Source organism: Lissotriton helveticus, chromosome 4_1 (genome assembly GCF_964261635.1).
Source record: "Lissotriton helveticus chromosome 4_1, aLisHel1.1, whole genome shotgun sequence".
In the NCBI taxonomy this organism is placed as follows: Eukaryota; Metazoa; Chordata; class Amphibia; order Caudata; family Salamandridae; genus Lissotriton; species Lissotriton helveticus.
In genome coordinates, this window is record NC_136063.1 from 1,086,405,948 (window position 1) to 1,086,424,681 (window position 18,734).

At 45.0% G+C, this 18,734-nt stretch overlaps 1 protein-coding gene across 2 annotated transcripts in view; it reads left to right on the forward strand.

Moving 5' to 3' along the window:
* SLC9A3 (solute carrier family 9 member A3) overlaps positions 1-18,734 on the forward strand; it is a 1,113,267-nt gene that overhangs the window by 955,212 nt on the left and 139,321 nt on the right. The window lies entirely within an intron of this gene.

An 18,734-nucleotide genomic window follows, 5' to 3' on the forward strand; every position in this document is an offset into this window, starting at 1 on the left:
CCACTGAGAATTCTCTAGGCCATTCCTTCCAATTTAACTCCGTTCAATTCACCTTTGTAGTAGCCTGAGAGGAAAAGGGGGTAACTTGAGGTTAAAAGGTTTATTACAAACTCATAGCCACCCTGATATATATCAATCAACATACTATAAAATGCAAACTTCTCAAAGAAAGACAAATCGTTGTACAATATTGGTCCTCACCAGCAGACACCATATAAGACTTTCTTGAGCATCAATGCAGAAAATAAGAAACATTTTTTGATAACTAGACAAATGGTTTTGATCCTTCTCCCCATTCATGGAAAGGATTTGCAACATCTACCAAAACCCACACTAAACTAAGGACAGGGAAAAACCACTATTAAATCAAGAAATCAAAAAAGGTGTCAGCATCAGAACCTCTTGAGAAGTTCTTTAGGTAAGGAATCCTGTAAAACATGAAGCCACGCAATCAGAGGTGTCAAGAGAGGCTCAATATCTCCAAGTCTAAAGGGAATCTGACTAACCCGAAGGGTTCACTAATTAATAGAGAATTCAAGAAATGTGACCTCATGCACAACACAGTACTTTGTCCAGTTCCCAGAAAATATCTTGGCACCTTGAACACTTCTCTCATATTCCAGTCTTCCTCACCTCACTATCTCAGAAATACAATGGGCCTTCTTTATGAAGGGCTTGCGCCAGCAGTGCATCACTTTTAAAATGGGAAAAAGTGACGTACTGGCAGCGTATAATAAGGCCTAATGCACTTTTTACTAACTATTAAATGCCTTTGATCTGCACCTGCAGAGGAGAAAACATACAGAAAAACAACTTTCATGTTAGTGTTAAATGTCTTAACTGTAGGCTTAAGTTCCACAATCATACAAACTTAACAGTTTTCTTTAAATGCACATTAATTCTACAACCTACATATGATGCAATAAAATAAATCTTTGATAAGGAAAATTAAGCTATATTATATTGTACTCTTCTATGCAGCCCAATAAACTGATTTTTGTATTATTAAACAGAAATGGCAACTGGTCACAATTTATAAGGAAAGCACTGAACACATGTATGATTCATTCTCACAGGCATTAAATGCATTTTAGAGCACCACCTTACAATCTAAACCGATAGAAGGTTATCATCAGCAATCCAGATGTTTCTGACAAGGAAAAACATTAAGATGCATACATATATATATATATATCTAAAACAAACAATAAATGCACCCTACCTTTAGTGCACCATATCTCATTGGTATCATGAGTACACAAGGCCAAATGTAAATATGTATGTGGCCTAGGCAAACGGAAAATGATGGAGCCAAAATTATGCTACTCCACACCCAGGCATAACGTAACAGATAATGGAAAATAATTTGATGATTGTCAAATGTGGCAGAAAGATCAAAACTAGCACACTGGCACAGATATAATGTACAATCGTAAAGATCCTTAGCCACTGATGCAACACATCCCTGGCCTGAAAACAGCTTGATGTATATTTATTTATCCATTCATTTCCGCATATCATGAGACCTGGACTGTCACAGTCTTCTCCTCATGTTTGGATATGTAGGAGATGGGCCTCAAATTATTAGGATCATCTGCACTGAGCAATATTTTTCCTCCATGGACCTGTGAATGCAAGTCAGAATACCTTCAGGACAAACCCTGAACATAATAAAGCATTAATTATCTGGATTTTAGGGAACATAATATGAGAGAACATAAATATAAGATTTTTTGGGGGGGGCCAATGTCAAAAGGATGAACCTGAAGACTTGCTTGTAACTATGGGGCGGATTCAAGGAACTAATTTACGACAAAATCCTAAACTTACTACTTTTGGTATTCACAGAAGGCATTTAGTAGTCTTAAATTAGGATTTTGTCCTAAATTAAGATTTTGTCTTAAATTAGGATTTTGTCCTAAATTAGGATTTTGTCCTAAATTAGGATTTTGTCTTAAATTAAACTTAAGACAAACTTAAGTTAAACTTACATTTAACTTAAGACAAAATTCTAAATCAAGACAAAATCCTAATTTAGGACAAAATCCTAATTTAAGACAAAATCTCAATTTAAGACTACTAAATGCCTTCCGTGAATACCAAAAGTAGTAAGTTTAGGATTTTGTTGTGTTAGTTCTGTGAATCGGGCCCATTAAGTTTCATGCCTTCTTGAAGTGGCGCGGCCAAGATGATGATCTGCAAGGACGTCCTTCGCGGAGCTCCCGCACAACCTACCAGGCTTCAAGCAAGAAACAGACATGGATGGCAGCCATCCGCTATTTTAATACACAGCTGAGGAGGCTGACAGCATCCTGAGAATCAGCAGTGCCCAGGCAGGTCCAGATTTTTGGATTCCGGCACCCGGGGCCTGTCCATGATGCCACAAGTGCCAAGAGCTGTGTGCCTGTATTTCAGCAGTTGGGTGTTGCAGACGCACATGGAGGAGAGCTTAGTGTATTTAAAAATTTTTTTTTATTAACTGTACAATTAATTAAAATCATTACAGTAAATAAGAAAAAGAAACAATCTTTAACTTCAGAGCATTGATTAAGAACATACTTAAAAAGTTATTTCATCAATGTAATGTTGCACAACTATAAAACACCTAACCTCAAGTATCAAAGTTCTCTCAGCCCCTATATAATAAAATTATTTGTACAAGTTTTGTGTTGATTGACATTGTTTAACTTACTCTTATTAATTTTCTTTACTATTAAAATATATTATGAATTAGTAATCAAGTCCAAGACATCTTGTTTTACTACCAGTCAACAGACCATTAATGATCATGCGTGTTTCTGGCTGGGTATGTACAGCAGTGAAATCAGTCATTGAGCTGACATACAGGGGAACTAGATTGCAGCAGATGTTTGTTCTTTGATGGAATGATCCTCACTTAAAGATTTAAACGTCAGAGCCTGTTGTTCTTTGATGGATTGATCCTCACTTAAAGATTTAATCTTCAGAGCCTGTTCATGTTTATAAAGAAACTTAAGCAGTTTACAGTTCATCCGGGGGTCTGACGGATCAAGCCCTGTAATAATAGCAGACCTACAAGATCTTATTTCTCTGATCTGGAAGGCTTCCTTTAACAAAGTAACTCGTGCTAGATGGAGTTTCGGACATATACATATCAGATGTATGAAATCTTCCTCATGATTACCACACAGGCGGCAATCTTTTGAGGTAGTATTTTTCCACCTTGGGGCATCTGAAAGTGAGGGATAATTTCCAAAGCCTAACGCCATTCGCTTTTTTTTTCAAGTAGGCCGAGAATGTGTGACTTGAGTAAGCCACTGGTTTGAGAACTGTATAGTTGTTTATTACTGTCCATGAGTGGGATCTTTTACTGAAGGTATTTTTGTCCAGTAATAGAGAATGGAGTTTCGCAGCTTTGTTAAGTGCTGGCTTAAATATTGAAAAGGGCAGATTTTTATTCCACAGGTCCAATGACATGTGGCTTCAAGTGCATTGTGTAAATAAACAGTATAGGGTGAGTTCTTCCATTTCTCAAGTTCATACCATAGAGCATCATTAAGCTTGGAATTACCCAAGTTTTGTTTAATCCGATACCCCACTTTTATTGTAGAGTAGAGTCGGCCTACGGTTTCATTAATTAGACCAAATTCCAGATGCATTTGAGCTGTTGATGGAGTCTGAGGAAGCTGAAAGACCTTTTTAAAGATACTAGTTATTGTGTTGTTAAGAATAGCTGCATCTTTACCATAGAGGGCAACACTCGCATACGTAAGCGTTGGAAGAGTTTTAGCTGTCATAACCAAGATCAGTGGACTAAATGATGGACCCTCCAGTTTCTTCGCCAGTGACTTATAGGCAAAAGTTAGTGCACTTGCCCGTTGAGCCATATAGTTCCCATGATTGCAGTGGGTCAGTCTGTTATCTATGTAAAATCCTAGGTACTTGTAGCTTGATACATTTTCTAAGCACTTTCCTTCTATCCAGGTGTTGTATTGCTGTGTAGTTTATCGAAAAGAGGGAGAGGGAGGCTATTGCTAGGTTCGGCCTCCTGAACTGTAAAGTGAAACACTCAAATCCAAAATGATGGATCATGTGAACCTAGCTAGTGTAAGGATTTTGCAGGACAGCCCAGATTTTGGGTGTACTGTCTTGGAAAAGAAAATTCTTTTTTAGAGTCCCCTCACTCACCCAAAGTTGCCCTTAGGTGACATGCTTCATCATTGGGGCCATCCCAAGCATCTACTGCTTGGGGCGTGCTGCGACTTGCGAGGGATACGTAGGAACACTTTTGTGAAGCTATGTGTAGTGCAGTGTATGGTGGAGTGGTGGTGGGTGATAATTAAAAATACCTAACTAGTAAGCCAATATTTTATTCCTGCCTCTAGTTGGTATGAATAAAAAGGGGTGGATACAGGGAAAAGGAATTGTTATGTGGTCACAATCCCTAGTATCCTGTCGACATGTTTCAAGGTGTCCCCTACACCTTTTCTTCAGGACAACATGGGGGCCAGCCCCATGTATGCCACTCCTCTAAGACAGCCTTAATATTTAAGGAATTATTTATTAGACACACCTAATGTATGTATCTAATTTCAATACATACGGTTAACGCTGTACCCGTCGTATTTTTTAGATAGCAGTATTATGCCCCATTGTCAGCCTGGGTGGAGGGGCCTGTAGACTTTGACTCAGCGTCCCTCCTGCATTTCAACCTGTTCTGTCCCTGGATGCGGTCAGACCCGGGACAGAACAGGTTGAAATGCAGGAGGGATGCTGAGTCAAAGTCTACAGGTCCCTCCACCCAGGCTTACCTGACCATGGAGCATAATACTACTATCTAAAAAATACGACGGGTACATCGTTAACCGTATGTATTGTTGTGTAGCCCGTTTACTGATAAGCATAGTTTTCGTTTTTGTTGTATTAAGTTCTAATTTGTTTACTGATAGAAATTCTACAAGTGTTTTTAATAATCTCTATAAAGCAAACTTTGTTAGGCTAATTAGAACAATGTGATCAGCCTATGCAAGATGCAAAAGGAGTAAGGTACTAAGGTGTGGAGAGTGTGAATTAGTTGTACTACGTTTTCCTGACAAATCTGATATGAAACGGTTAAATAAGTTAGGGGCCAAAACGCATCCCTGCTTCAAGCCTTTGTTCGTGAGTATTTTTCTTGAAACTCTTAAAAGGTTCCCAAGTTTGACTCTTATCCATGTGTCAGTATAAAATAACATTAGGCCTTTTAGAATTCTTTCTGGAATGTTCGCAGTTTGGTCCACAAAAGCTGCCGGTCCACACTATCAAAAACGCAGCTTTTAGATCTATAAAACGGAGATGCAGATTCTGTTTGTTTTTGTTGCATTTCTCTGAAATTAGGAAGACAGACAAGATGTTAGATATTGTTCCTATCCCTTTTATAAATCCAGTTTGGTTTGCAGGAACCAAATTGAATTTATTAGACCAATTAACCAGATCTTCCAAAATCAGGGAGGCAAGATATTTTGATTCTACATCCAACAATGCTATAAGTCTATAGTTCGATGGATTTGTTCTTTCTCCCCCTTTGTATATTGGTGTGACGATAGATCCCTGCCAGCTCTCCGGAATGCAATTTAGAATTTCGACTTCTAAATAGAGGCTCTCTAATGTAGAGCTCCAGAAGGTTGGATCATGTTTGAAAAAGGCTTGCGGCACTCAGTTGGGTCCTGGAGCTCCAGCACTTCTACTTTTATTTATTGTGCTTTTTATTATGGCTTCTGTATATGGGAGATTTTAGTTATGTCGGGTACTGTAGATGGACCAGAGGACTCCTTCATCACTTTTGTTACAGTGAGTTGGTCATCAACACCTAGTTGCTGTCGACGAGTTCAATGAGCCTGGCTTATCTGAGTATGTTGGGGATGGTAGTATTCCATAACAAATTTCTGCTTTATATCGTTTACCCATTCCTGTTCCTTTACATTTGAAGTTAAAATGTTCCTTGGCCGAATCAATTCATTTATTGTTTGCCGGAATTTATTTGAGTTATGATTTTTTGCATTGTGTAAAAATTTTATCCAGAAACTGTCTGTTCTTGATCGTTTGTTATCCCATAGTTTTTTTGTAAAGTTTTCTCTGCTCTAGAAATGCTTCCCATGCAATATCATTACAGTTTTTGTTTGTAATTTCCTTAGTGTTTTTTTCATGACTGTTCTTAATTTTTTACTTCACTTGTTAGTCCTGTGTGTGGGTTAGTGCATGGTATCTTTTGACTAGAGCTAACTCTTGCAGTTGTTAAATCAAACAAGAATTGTGACCATGCTTGTACCATGTTGATATTTTTTCAATAGATTCTGTAAGTAGCACTTTTGTTGTTTTAATTTGCTCCTGATTGCTACCATTTGACCAAAGGAGGCGTTTTAGATTTATTGTATTCAAGTTGTCTTCCTGGGGTGCAGAGTATTGGAAACGTGTTAAATTTAGGGTAAAAACAATATGCTGAATTGAGTGGTCGCTCAATATAGTGTATTCAATATAGTAATGAGCAAGGAGTGGCATTAGAGGGAGCAAAATGATTGTATAGTCAAGTATCAATTGTGTCCTTGGTCCATGATACGTATATTTGGGTGGAGTATCTTCTTCCGATCTTCCATTGATCACATGCATTCCCTAGTATTATAAAGTTGTTACCAGCTGTTGACCAATTTTGTCCTGTCTGATTGTTTTATTTGGTAACTGTTTCCGTATGCTCCAAAAGATATTATCCGCTTCTGGAATCTCATCTTCCTCAGGTGTATGGATCAAATTTGCATTGAAGTCTCCAGTTAAAACTATATTCCAAGCTGGTTGAGCCCAGCGTTGTTCTGAGATTGTTTTAAGTAGTAATGCATTGTTTTCCTTTTTTTTTTTTTACATTTGGCTGCAAATAATAGTTGATTAGTATTACTGATGTCGCTTTGCCTGGACTAATGTATGTAAGTCTGATGAGTTGAATGCTTGGATCCGGGGAGTTCAATAGTTCCGTAGTAATATTTAGAGCTAATGCTATGTAAACTGCCAGGCCCCCCTTAGCCCGATCAAGTTCATTACATTTTTCTGCCAACACTGTGTAGTGACTAAATCCAACTATAGGAAGGTCCTCCATTGCCCACGTCTCTTGTAAGGCAATTACGTCACAGAAGGCCCAGTCTTGCAGTGGGAAACCTTCTTCAAAGTATTTCTTTGCCCAAGCTGTGTTGGATGATATTATGTGACTCTCTTCCTCGTGAGGGTTCCGAATTTTTTTTCTTTGTCATTCTCTGTTGTCAGTGTCTAGTATTCCCGGAAGCCAGTGCCAATCATTTGAATTTGAATTGTTTATTGGATTTCTAACTATGACTTTACTATCCAAGCTTGCTTGTAAACGGGAACGTCCTTTGGCACTCTGGAATATGGAAAACACTTGTTTGTTACCCAGATAATTATCACAATCTCGCTTTGTTTGATGTAAATAATTTGTTGGGACATATAGTTTTATACCCCAGTCCACAAATTGTTGGGAACTGTTTAATATTAGCGGAGCAATTTCTGCAGATTGGCATGTAGTCAGTGTTTGTTCTTTAGAGTCTGTTCGGGCTGCTTGAAGGAACTCAACTGCCATTAAGTTTGTTGTGTTTATCTGCTTTAGGGCTGGGATCGCTGCCAAGGGACTAGGGGCCATATTAACAAGAACGTGCGTTACATTATCGCCGCTTTTATCGGCAGGAAACTGCCGATAAAGCGGCGATAATGTGCTTGATAATATGCTCTATGAATTCCAATCGAAGCCCATGTTAGATGTAAAGACACCTTGTGACTCGTATTCCGGTGTGTAGTATCCTCAGGTTGTACATATGTTCCTTTACTCCTCTGCATCTAGCTGCTCAGCCAGTGTGAGTGTTCCAGTTAGAATGTTAGTGTGAGTGGAATGCTTGGGTGCCTGGTGTATGAGTGTTGTCAATTGAGGATGGGCTGAGCAGCTAGGATGCTGCTCCTGGTGGGGCTTCTTTCTTTACATCTAAGAACTTATTAAACTACTTCTACTTCTACCTGGCCACATCTACAGCATCTAATTATGACTCCTGAACATGTGGGACCAGCCCATCACACAGTGTCCATAATATCTGCTGTTTTGACTGCTTAAGCTTTGGTGAGTCTCTTGGGCTTTCCTTATGTGTACTATCCTTCAATTCGTAATTTATCTGATTTGGAATATTATTTTGTAGTTGTTCTTGTGGTAACTGATTTCTCTTTATCTTTTCCTCATTTACTACAATAGTTCTAAAAATGTCAGACAGGGCTGTACTCTTAATCGTTTTTCCCTGCAGTGTGCCGTCAGAATTCAGTGAGTGTTGTCTTGTTCCTAAATAAGTATTTGAATCATTAGCAGCATTAGGTCCTATTGTTATTCCGGATACGACTGTCTGGACTGAAGGCAGTGAGCTTTCCATAGATATAAGTTGTGAATTTAAAGGAGTTTGTTTTTTGCAATTTTTTGATTCTTCTCTGTCTGTTTCCTTTTTGTGTTCTTGAACACACCGACCGCCTATATCATCTGCCTTATATGTTTCCTTTTCCTACTCATAGTTCGCATGTACTAAGACTGAGGTATCAGTGGTTTTGATTTCAAGAGACTCTGGGAATTCAATATTTGTTCCTGTGGATCCTTTGATTGATTTAAGTTGATTTTGCAGTGGATTTACCGATGTCAATGTTGTTAGATTTCCTTTTAATTTCTTAGTTGTACGTGATACAGTGAAAATTGGGTATAATTTGGGAGAACTACCAATAGTATGATCCTTTATTCTATTTCTAGCTTTCCTTTCTCTCTTTATTGCCGTCTGGATTGCACATGTGTAGATGGTTGTCTTGGAGAAACAGCTGGTTTTGTTTTTTTCTCAGCATTTCCTGGTCCTTCCATATCCGTACTAGTAGGCTGAGTTGTATTTTCAACTCTGGGTACCAAAACTGGCACTATTGTCAAAGGCTGCTTTTTTGTGTTCGAGTCAGTATTATCTAGTTCGTTTTTTTCATGTGGTGAACTATTTGTTTGCTAAGATAAATAATCTGCTCCATTAAAATTGGTAAAAAACTTAGCTTATCTACAATTGGACCACATGTACATATAGAAGGCTGGGGTGAATAAATAGATTGAACTCTCGTTATTAAATTAGTTAAATTATCCAGTTTTGTGTTGATACCTGCAATATAAGTTGTTATAATGTTCATTAAATCTATTTGGATGTCAAGCATATCTGACTGCATAGTCAGTAGATGCTTGCAATGCTCGTAACAGCGGGAGTAAGAGTTCCATCTGCATCTGTGTCGTAACCTTTACTCCGCTGTCAGGCAAGGGGTATTGTCTGTCATTTTCCTTTGATTCAAGTGAGGTATTTAATTCTAAATTGCCATTTACGATGGGCTTAGGAGACTGCCAAGATTTGGTAGTGCATTTTTGTGGCAACGTTGTTTGTTGTACTAGCCCTTTATTGCGGCTATGCAAAAGATCTTCCATGCACGCATTTTCCGGGACCTCTAAAAAGGCTTCTTGCAGGTTTTCTTTGTGATTTTTAATTTCCGAACAATCCTTGTCAGTTTGTGGTGTTTGGGAATTTAACCATGAGTAATCTAATTCCTCGTTACTTCACTGCGAATTTTGAAAAGTGAATGTGTGTCCATGGTCCTGGGCATTAGATAGGACCCTATCCAGCTTATTTCGTTCTTCGAGCTTTTGTTTATTAACTTGACTTTTTAGAATTTTCTCCGGGATTTTTTCTCCTTCGTTTTTTAATATGCTAGATAATCGCACATAAGTTCCCCTTGTGTTTTTTTCATTGGAGTCCGGGTGTTCCAGAGCTATTGTTTTTAACTGCTGACTAGAAAGCTTTTAAAACTTCTTGTGAAATATTTTATTTTATCTGGGATTTCTTCCCCTGTTTGTGTGCCCCCTTACCTGCACTATTATCGTGAGAGCACCGCCGCTTGTGCGGGTCCGGTTCTGGGGTGGGGTCCGTTTTTGGATTGGCCGCCATCTTGGAGTGGTGTGGTAGTGGAGTGGGCAGGGACTACTTCCGGCGAGCGCTCTAGTGCGCAGGAGCTACGGAGGGGCAGGTACTTAAGGCGAGTCGCCCTGGAGCTCGCCCTGACAAGGTAGCGCTGCGCTACGCTGCTGTGCGCTTGGCGCTTGTTACTGGCGCTTTTTACTGCTGACTAGAAAGCTTTTAAAACTTCTTGTGAAATATTTTATTTTATCTGGGATTTCTTCCCCTGTTTGTGTGCCCCCTTACCTGCACTATTATCGTGAGAGCACCGCCGCTTGTGCGGGTCCGGTTCTGGGGTGGGGTCCGTTTTTGGATTGGCCGCCATCTTGGGGTGGTGTGGTAGTGGAGTGGGCAGGGACTACTTCCGGCGAGCGCTCTAGTGCGCAGGAGCTACGGAGGGGCAGGTACTTAAAGCTCCCCGCTTAGCGCAGCGGTAACGCGCAGCGGGCGCGTCCTCGCGTGGCCGGAGTCGTGCCAGAGTCCTGCCCGTCTGCGCCCGTCCACGACAGGACGCGCTGGACGTGGCTGGGCTCTGACTTTGCTCCTGGCTGTTTCCCTGTCCATCATGCTGTGTTACTCTAGAGATAGTCTTGTTGCCATCAATCAGTCACTGGGGGTCTGTGGCACGCCTCGGGCTGATCCCTTATGCGGCCCTTTTACGTGTGGGTGTGGATGTTTCACTCTTCCCGCCCCCTTAAGTAGGGGCTGTAGGGATGGCAGCACTGTGGCTGTTTGTTCACAGCCCTCTATCAGCATCTGGAATCTAAACGCTAGGTCGCTTGTCAAGCATCATCTAGCCATTTTTGACCTGCTAGGCGATGACTCTCCAGACCTATTTTTCCTGACCGAGACCTGGCTGCAGGATGCCGATACGGCCGTTGTCAACTTGGCCTTTCCGCCGGAATATTCGGTATTCACTCTTAACCGAGCTTCCAGAGGTGGAGGGATAGCTCTTGCAGTTAAGTCCTGTTATTCTTGTACCTGGCTGGGTCAAAGAATTTCGGGCTGTGAGAGCGCAATGTTTAAGGTAGCCATTACGCCTAATTTCACCCTGTCGGTGCTTCTGATCTATCGGCCCCCAGGGAGTGAAGTAGCTTTTAGAGCGGCGCTACCAGATGCCATTAGTGTACTGGCTGCAGGGTGTTCTAACTTCTCCATCATAGGGGATTTAAATATGCACTTTGACAATCTAGCTAGCCCTACGGTGTCCAGTTTCTTGGCAGATCTTGAGGCGCTCCAGCTGACTCAGCTGGTGTTACAGCCCACCCATTCAGGGGGCCATATCCTCGATCCGCTTTTCACCAACCTCTCGGAAGCCTGTATTTCCAGCTATACACCATTGGCATGGACTGATCATTATTTGATACAGATCCTTTGCCCGACACCGGCTATACAACCTACGTCAGTGGTGTGTTCCATCCCGAGACGACGTTGGAACAAGCTAAAGCTGGATGAATTTTTCCATCTTTTATCAACCGACCCATTTGACACCACCGGGTCAGCTGATAAGGTCTATGATAGGTTTTGTAACTGGGTCACCAGGGCCTTAGACACCCTCATCCCAATTGTACGCTGTAAAGTGGGGACTGGTAAATCCAGCCCTTGGTATGATGACTCGCTGCGGGCATTGAAGGTTTCCTGTAGGCGTGCAGAGCGGGCTTGGCGCAAATTCTACGATAGCGGGAAGAAAATCTTGTACCTGTCTACGGTGAAATTATATCACCGGGCAGTGTGCAGAACCCGCGCCGCCTTCTATGCTGCACAATTCAGGACGAGTTCTAACCCGTCTAAGGCTATCTTCAAGGTGCTGAAAGATCTCACTGCTAAAAAGGTTACGACGAGCCACCAGAGCTCCGATGAGCACTGTGAAAAACTAGCTGGTTTCTTCCTGGAAAAGGTCAACGCCATTTATCGGGCCTTCCCGTTGGCGAATCCCTCGGCTAATCCACCTCTTAAGCCATTAACATCTGAGGGGTTGCATTCCTTTCCCACTTTAACACCGGAAAGCCTTGATAAATTGGCTCACCAAGTGAAGTCGGGGTCCCCTGAGGATCCGCTTTGCTCATCAGTGTTTAAAGACTTAGCGGTACATGACACCTCACCGTTATGCTCGTTGATCAATACGTCGCTCACTTCCGGCGTAGTCCCATTAAAGTGGAAACAAGCTGTGGTTCGTCCCATCCTTAAAAAACCTAATTTGGATGGCAGCAAGCCTGAGAGTTATCGACCAATCTCACTCTTACCATGGCCTGCTAAGGTGACTGAGGCGCATGTCAACGCGGTCCTCTCGGAACATCTACTTCATGCTGACGTCCTCGATGTGACGCAGAATGGATTTAGGGCCGGTCACAGCACGGAGACGGCTCTGCTGTATATGGTGGAGCATCTTCGCTCCGTGCTCGATGCGGGTCAAACGGCGGCGCTGGTGCTATTAGATCTGAGCGCCGCCTTTGACACTGTATCGCACCCGATCCTTCTGCGGCGCTTAGAGGAAGTCGGTGTCACCGGCATCGCTCTCCAGTGGTTCCGGTCTTTTTTAGCCAATTGGGCCTTTAGCGTGACCGTCCCGCCGTACCAGTCCAAATACCATCCTTTGGACCTGGGGGTTCCTCAAGGCTCCTCGCTGAGTCCTACGTTGTTCAATCTTTACGTAAGGCCGCTAGCTGAGGTTGTCAGGCAATGGGGTATGACAATGGTGTCATACGCCGATGACACCCAGCTAGCGGTTACGATCAGCGGGGATGCCGATGTTGATGCCCCCAGGTTCCAGCAAGGACTGCGGGCGGTCGCCGGCTGGATGACGTCCAACTGTCTCCAGTTGAACGCTAGTAAGACCGAGGTCATGATTTTTGGCAAACAACCGGAACGCTGGGGAGAGAGATGGTGGCCAGGGGATCTGGGTCCGATTCCCATCCCAGTCGCCGAGCTTAAAAACCTCGGGGTCTGGCTGGACCCGTCCCTTACGTTTGCTTGCCATACCAAGCGTACGGTGGCCTGCTGTTTTGGTATTCTGCGCGGGCTCCGTCCAGTGCTCAAGTTCTTTGACGCCTCCACGAGGCAGCTCATGATCCAAGCCACTGTCATCTCTAGGCTGGATTATGCGAGCTCCCTGTTGGTAGGTTTGAACCAGGCTGAGATTGGACGTCTGCAACGGATCCAGAACGCTGCAGCAAGATCGGTGGTAGGATTACCTAGATCTTGCCCCACTTCCAGTACTCTGCGCTCATTGCACTGGCTCCCGGTGGCCCAGCGGATCCAGTTTAAGGTCCTCTGTGTCGCATACAAGATTCTGAAGGGGTCTCCAGCTGTGATTCTGTCGACACTCTTGGCCCATTACATTCCAGCCCGAGCTTTAAGATCTGCTGATCTAGAAATGGCTGTTGTCCCGCGCTTTAAGCGGAGTAGAGCTGGCGGGCGCTCCTTTAAAGTTCGGGCAGCGGTGCTTTGGAACTCCCTTCCCCCGGCGATTCGTGCCCTTGGGGATCTGCTTTCTTTTCGCCGAGCGGTGGAAACCTTTTTATTCCCTTAGTTTAATTGTGCTTGATTATTGTTTCGTTGTGTTGTGCAGCTGCCTTGTCTGGCGCCAGGACGCTCCTTGGCTGGAGCATCTGTGCGCCCAATAAAAACGCATAACATAACATAACATGTTTAATCCTTCTGTTATAATTGGGCTTGTTGACAACACTTGGCATCCAATTTGGTGGATTTGTGTGGAGTCAGTATGTACTATTGCTGTGATTGTTGAGATATGTTGCGAGGCAGGACAACTGCAGCATGTTTGTTGCTCAAACTGACCTCCAAGGAGTTTGTCTCACCAAAGTCCTGCACTGGTTTAGCCATTGGTAGTGACGTTGTCAGTCCTGTTGGAGTTTTGGACAAATTCTGCACTACTTGGCTTTCCAGCCGTTGCACTACCTTAGTGGGAGCCAGAGGAGTCATCAGGCCTAGTGTGTCACCTGTTGCTGAAAAGATGACTGAACCTGAGTTCTTGAGCAATTGAAATTTAAGATTTTGAAACCCCAGGGTACTCTTTGTTGATCTCCCAAACATTGCGGCTATTGGTGAGATTAGTGGAGTCCTTAGTTTAGTATTTGCACAAGTTTTGTTAGCCTCTTTCTTAGTAATTTGATTTGCCTTAGATCTTTTTTTGGAGGCTCCTGATTTGTCGCCTGGTGTTTTCCTGACCTTGCCAGATCGCATATTTATTTGAACCGGATACCCTCCTTAGGTTCCTGTGTACCTTGTTCCAGCGTATATTTCAAAAGATTAGCAAGTTATATGTACTTTTTTTTATCAAGCCGCTTCTGCTGGCTGCTGGCTGTTCACTGCCAGCTGCTAACTACTGGCAGCTGGCTACAGGCTTGCTTGCTTCATAGCCCCCTCCTAATAGTGATTGTATTTGTGTTTGGCTTTTCAAGGCACTAATCCCATATTCCGACTGATTAGCATAAAAACCTCTGTATTGCCACACTAGTCTACTGCAGCAGGGTTGTCAAAATCAGTCAAGTCTTAAGCTGTAAAGGAGCTTTTACACGCCAGTGACTCTTTTACGCAGGCCCTGCATACCCTCCTGGCAGGAACAATGAGACAATGGGGGAAAAAGCCGCAAGACAGGGTGGTGGGGCCTTAAGGCCAACAGGAGCTGCAGAAGCAAGGGGTTGATTCAAAGAGGCAAGGAGGTGGGTTCAGAGGAGCAAAAGTAGATTCCGTAAAGCCAAAAGCCAAGGGGGGTGGAGCTTGCCGGCACTGATGGCGGACGTGTGATTCCTGAGCTCCGTGCTGCCGCCTGACTAATCCTTAATTTATCCTACACCGGCTAATTTTATTTGCTGCTGGGAAGCACCTACTGGCGCCTGTACCAATCTGGGGTGCAGCGGGAACCGACCTGTGAATCCTTGGGGCGCTTTGCAACTCTGACGCCCGAGGTTATTTGACCCGACGGCGAGGCCGCCGATCCGCAGCCTAGCGTAAATTGGACGCTGTTGTGCGTGCTACGGCGTGCGGCAGGAGGGAGCTGGCAGAGGCCGGCGGGCCTTGAGTACTTGGACCCAGGGGGATCGAAATTCAACATCGGTGAGGAGCTGAGTCACAGGTCACCAGGGGCATCCCCACGGCCCCTGTTCTTCGTCCGCACTGGGGTGACTGCTGGGGGAGAGGCCTCTTCAACACTTATACCCCTGCTGCCTGCGGTCGCTCCCCAACGGCTGCTCGTACCTGAAGACCCTTCCCCGGCAGGGCAGGATTTCCTACGTAACCGGAGAGTTGGCGAGTCCCCTCTCGACGCCTGGACAACAGATCTTTGTCGCTGCAGGTCCACACAGGCGAAGAGACTCCGAGCCAGCTCGACGATCAGGACTGACTTGGCCTGATTATGGCCTAGCTGCATATCGAACTGCACATTCCCACCCCCATCTCCAGTAAGGTGCCAGGCCTGGGACTGTATTGGAATCTGGCACCTGCTGCTATCCCGAGCTGGAGGTACTCAGTCTACCTGGGTGCGAGGTCAAGCTTGAGCTAATCATTGGTAAGACTCTACTGTTCCGTGCGTCCTATAAATCAATTGCCTGGTGGGATTGTGGTCGCTACATTTAATTTGGGGGTGCTCGGACTATGGGGGGCATGGAGGAGCTGCCGCTCATGAACATTAAGCTTGGACTGGGCGTGCCCACGGCCATTTTGTGCTGGACTGTTGGAAAAAAGCCGGAACACGATACTAGGCGGTGGCTGATGAGCCGGGCCTTTAGCTAGCTTTTTGTACAGTTACCTAACAGCCTGCCTGGCAACCTTGGCCCCCGCGCTGTATGCCTCTCTAGCCCCTTTGGGCTTTTTCTAGTTTGCTACTTGGGTAGGGAGGGGGGAGGTAGGGGTTCGACCATGCAAGGCCGGGTTGGGGTTTGTCTGCTGTGGGAGGGGGTGGAGGGGATTGGGGAAAGAAATGTTCTGTTAAAAATAGGGGTGTTAGCTATCTGACTTTTGACACTTCATACGCATTCGTTATGTGCGCGATGTCCCCACTTGGGGCACCCACTCCATTTTGTAATGGCTGACAAGACCACTGAGGCTGAAACCCCACATGTCCCCAGCTTTAAAGCACTCACTTGGAATGTCTGTGGCCTAAATGACCACCGCAAGGTCCGGAAAGTCGTTAGTTATCTGCAACCCCATCACGTAGATATAGCGCTGATTCAAAAGACTCATCTCCCTATGACCAGCAATATGCTACAATGTAGAGGCTTGGAGGGCAACATTGCCGCTGCGGGCTTCACCTCACATGCCAGGGGTGTTTTAACCTGGGTGAATCTGAAATCCAAACTCACGTTACAGACCCTGGAGGCGGACGTTGAGGGCAGGTTTGTTATATCTAGGTGTCTGGGACAGGGACTGGATTTCATAGTCATTAACACATATGGCCCCAACTATGACTTGCCACACTTCTATGGTGCCCTCGCCACAAAGGCTGGACACTATGACCCGAATAACCTCTTCTGGGGGGGAGACTTCAACCTCACCCTTGACCCTGCGCTGGACAGGTCAGCTGGCCCCTGACGCAGCCCCCCGGCTGCCGCCTTAGAATTACAGAGTGCGATGATGTGCATGGGTCCGGAGGATGTGTGGCGTTTCCGGAATCCACAACAGTGGGGCTACACACACTACTCCGCCTACCATAACATACACACCAGGATAGATTATTGGCTTGCTTCCTCATCTAGGCTGGGTCAGATTAAGGACTGCAAAGTGTTACCTAGAACACTGTCTGATCATTCGCCTGTACTCTTGGAGATACGAACCCCGGATAAGGCTATTCCGCCTTTCACGTGGCGGTTCCCGCCATATTCCCTTCTGGGCCCTGTGTTCAGGGGGGAACTTGCTGAAGCAATTGATGTATTCTTTGAGGCCAATGTGGGCTCCGTAGACAGTTTTCAAGTGGTTTGGGAGGCATTCAAAGTATACATACAAGGAGTAGCGATGTCCAAACATTCTGGTATTCTTAAGTCCATCAGACAAAGACTTGCTGACCTTGAGAAACAACTAGCTGACCTGGAGAGTAGACAGAGCAGTCTGGCAAGCAGCGAGATAGACAAGAACATTAAGATGCTGCTTGCGGAATATCATGAGGAGGCCGACAGGGAAAGCAAACACATGGGGAAATACGCTACAGCCAGGGTGTACGGGGAGGGTGAAAGACCCAGTGCAGTTCTGACCAGAGTGTTGAGAGGGAAGAGGGAACAACAGTACATCACGGAGGTGAAGTCTGCGGATAGTGAGGTGTTCACTGACGAGGCGGTCATTGCGTCCGTGTTCAGGGCCTACTATGCTGACCTGTACACATCTAAGGGCGGGGACATGACTGATGACATAAATGACTACCTTGGCCATATTGACATTCCCATACTAACCAATGCCGACAGGGAGTTCCTCATGCACCCTATAGAAAAGGACGAAATATTGGAGGCTCTGTTGAGCATGAGGTCGGGCAGCGCCCCGGGCGCAGACGGCCTCACAGTGGGCTTTTATAAAGCTTTCAAAGACCAACTGCTCCCCCACTTATCGGCTTTACTTGACGATATATGTGTGGGAGGCAGCATGCCCCAATCAATGAGGGAGGCGCTCCTGGTCACTATTCTGAAACCTGGCAAACCCCGAGATGAGTGTGGCTCATATAAGCCTTTATCTCTGCTGAACGTTGATGCTAAACTGTTCGCTAAGGTTTTGGCCACCAGACTAGCTCTCCTGGCACCGGAGCTGGTGGCCCCGGAACAGGCCGGGTTTATCCCGAGCCGGAACCTGGTGTACAATATCAGAACGGTGTTGGGCACGATGCAACATCTGAGACAGGACAGGGAGGTGCTCGCAGTATTTCCAGACATGGAAAAGGCCTTTGATTCAGTGGAATGGCCCTTTATGCGCTTGGTATTGCAACGCATGGGCCTAGGACAACCCTTCTTGCAGATGATAGGAGCGCTTTACCACCAGCCTAGGGCACGGCTTAGACTGGGGGACCTGGTCACGGAATCCTTCCCTATCAGCAGGGGCACCAGGCAAGGGTGCCCGCTATCGACCCTCCTTTATGCCCTGGTGGCGGAGCCGTTAGGCTGTGCCCTTCGAGAATATCGTGGCAATGAGGGTATTGGCTTCCCGGGATACAGGATTGTGGTGTCAATGTATGCTGTACGTCCGAGACCCGGAACACAACCTCTCTTCGGTGCTTAGAGAAGTGGTCCGTTTTGGTGCGCTTTCGGGCTGAGGGTCAATTGGTCAAAGTCCTTAGCCTTCCCCTTGACTCCTATCACACAATGCACTGCTATGGAGTACCCACTACAGTGGACTACTGACGAGGTCAGGTATCTGGGGTCCAACTCCACACCGATTCGGAGATCCTGTTCAGGGCCAACTATGGCACTGCTGTTAGCAGACTGGAAGACGATGTTGCAGCCTGGTGCAAGCTACCGCTATCTCTTGTGGGACGTATATTTATAATAAAGATGGTCGTGCTACCCAGATTTTTATTCCTTTTTATGACCATCCCGATAGTCCTCCCCAAATCCTTTTTTCTGCGACTGCAACAATTGATGGTTAAACTAGCCTGGGCAGGCGGCTAGCCACGGGCCAAAAGGGCATTACAGAGACATGACAGAGACATATGGGACACAGTTTGACATGAGTGTTTCAGTGTGTGCACCTTGTATCAGTCCAAACAATCCCTTATGGTGGTGGTTG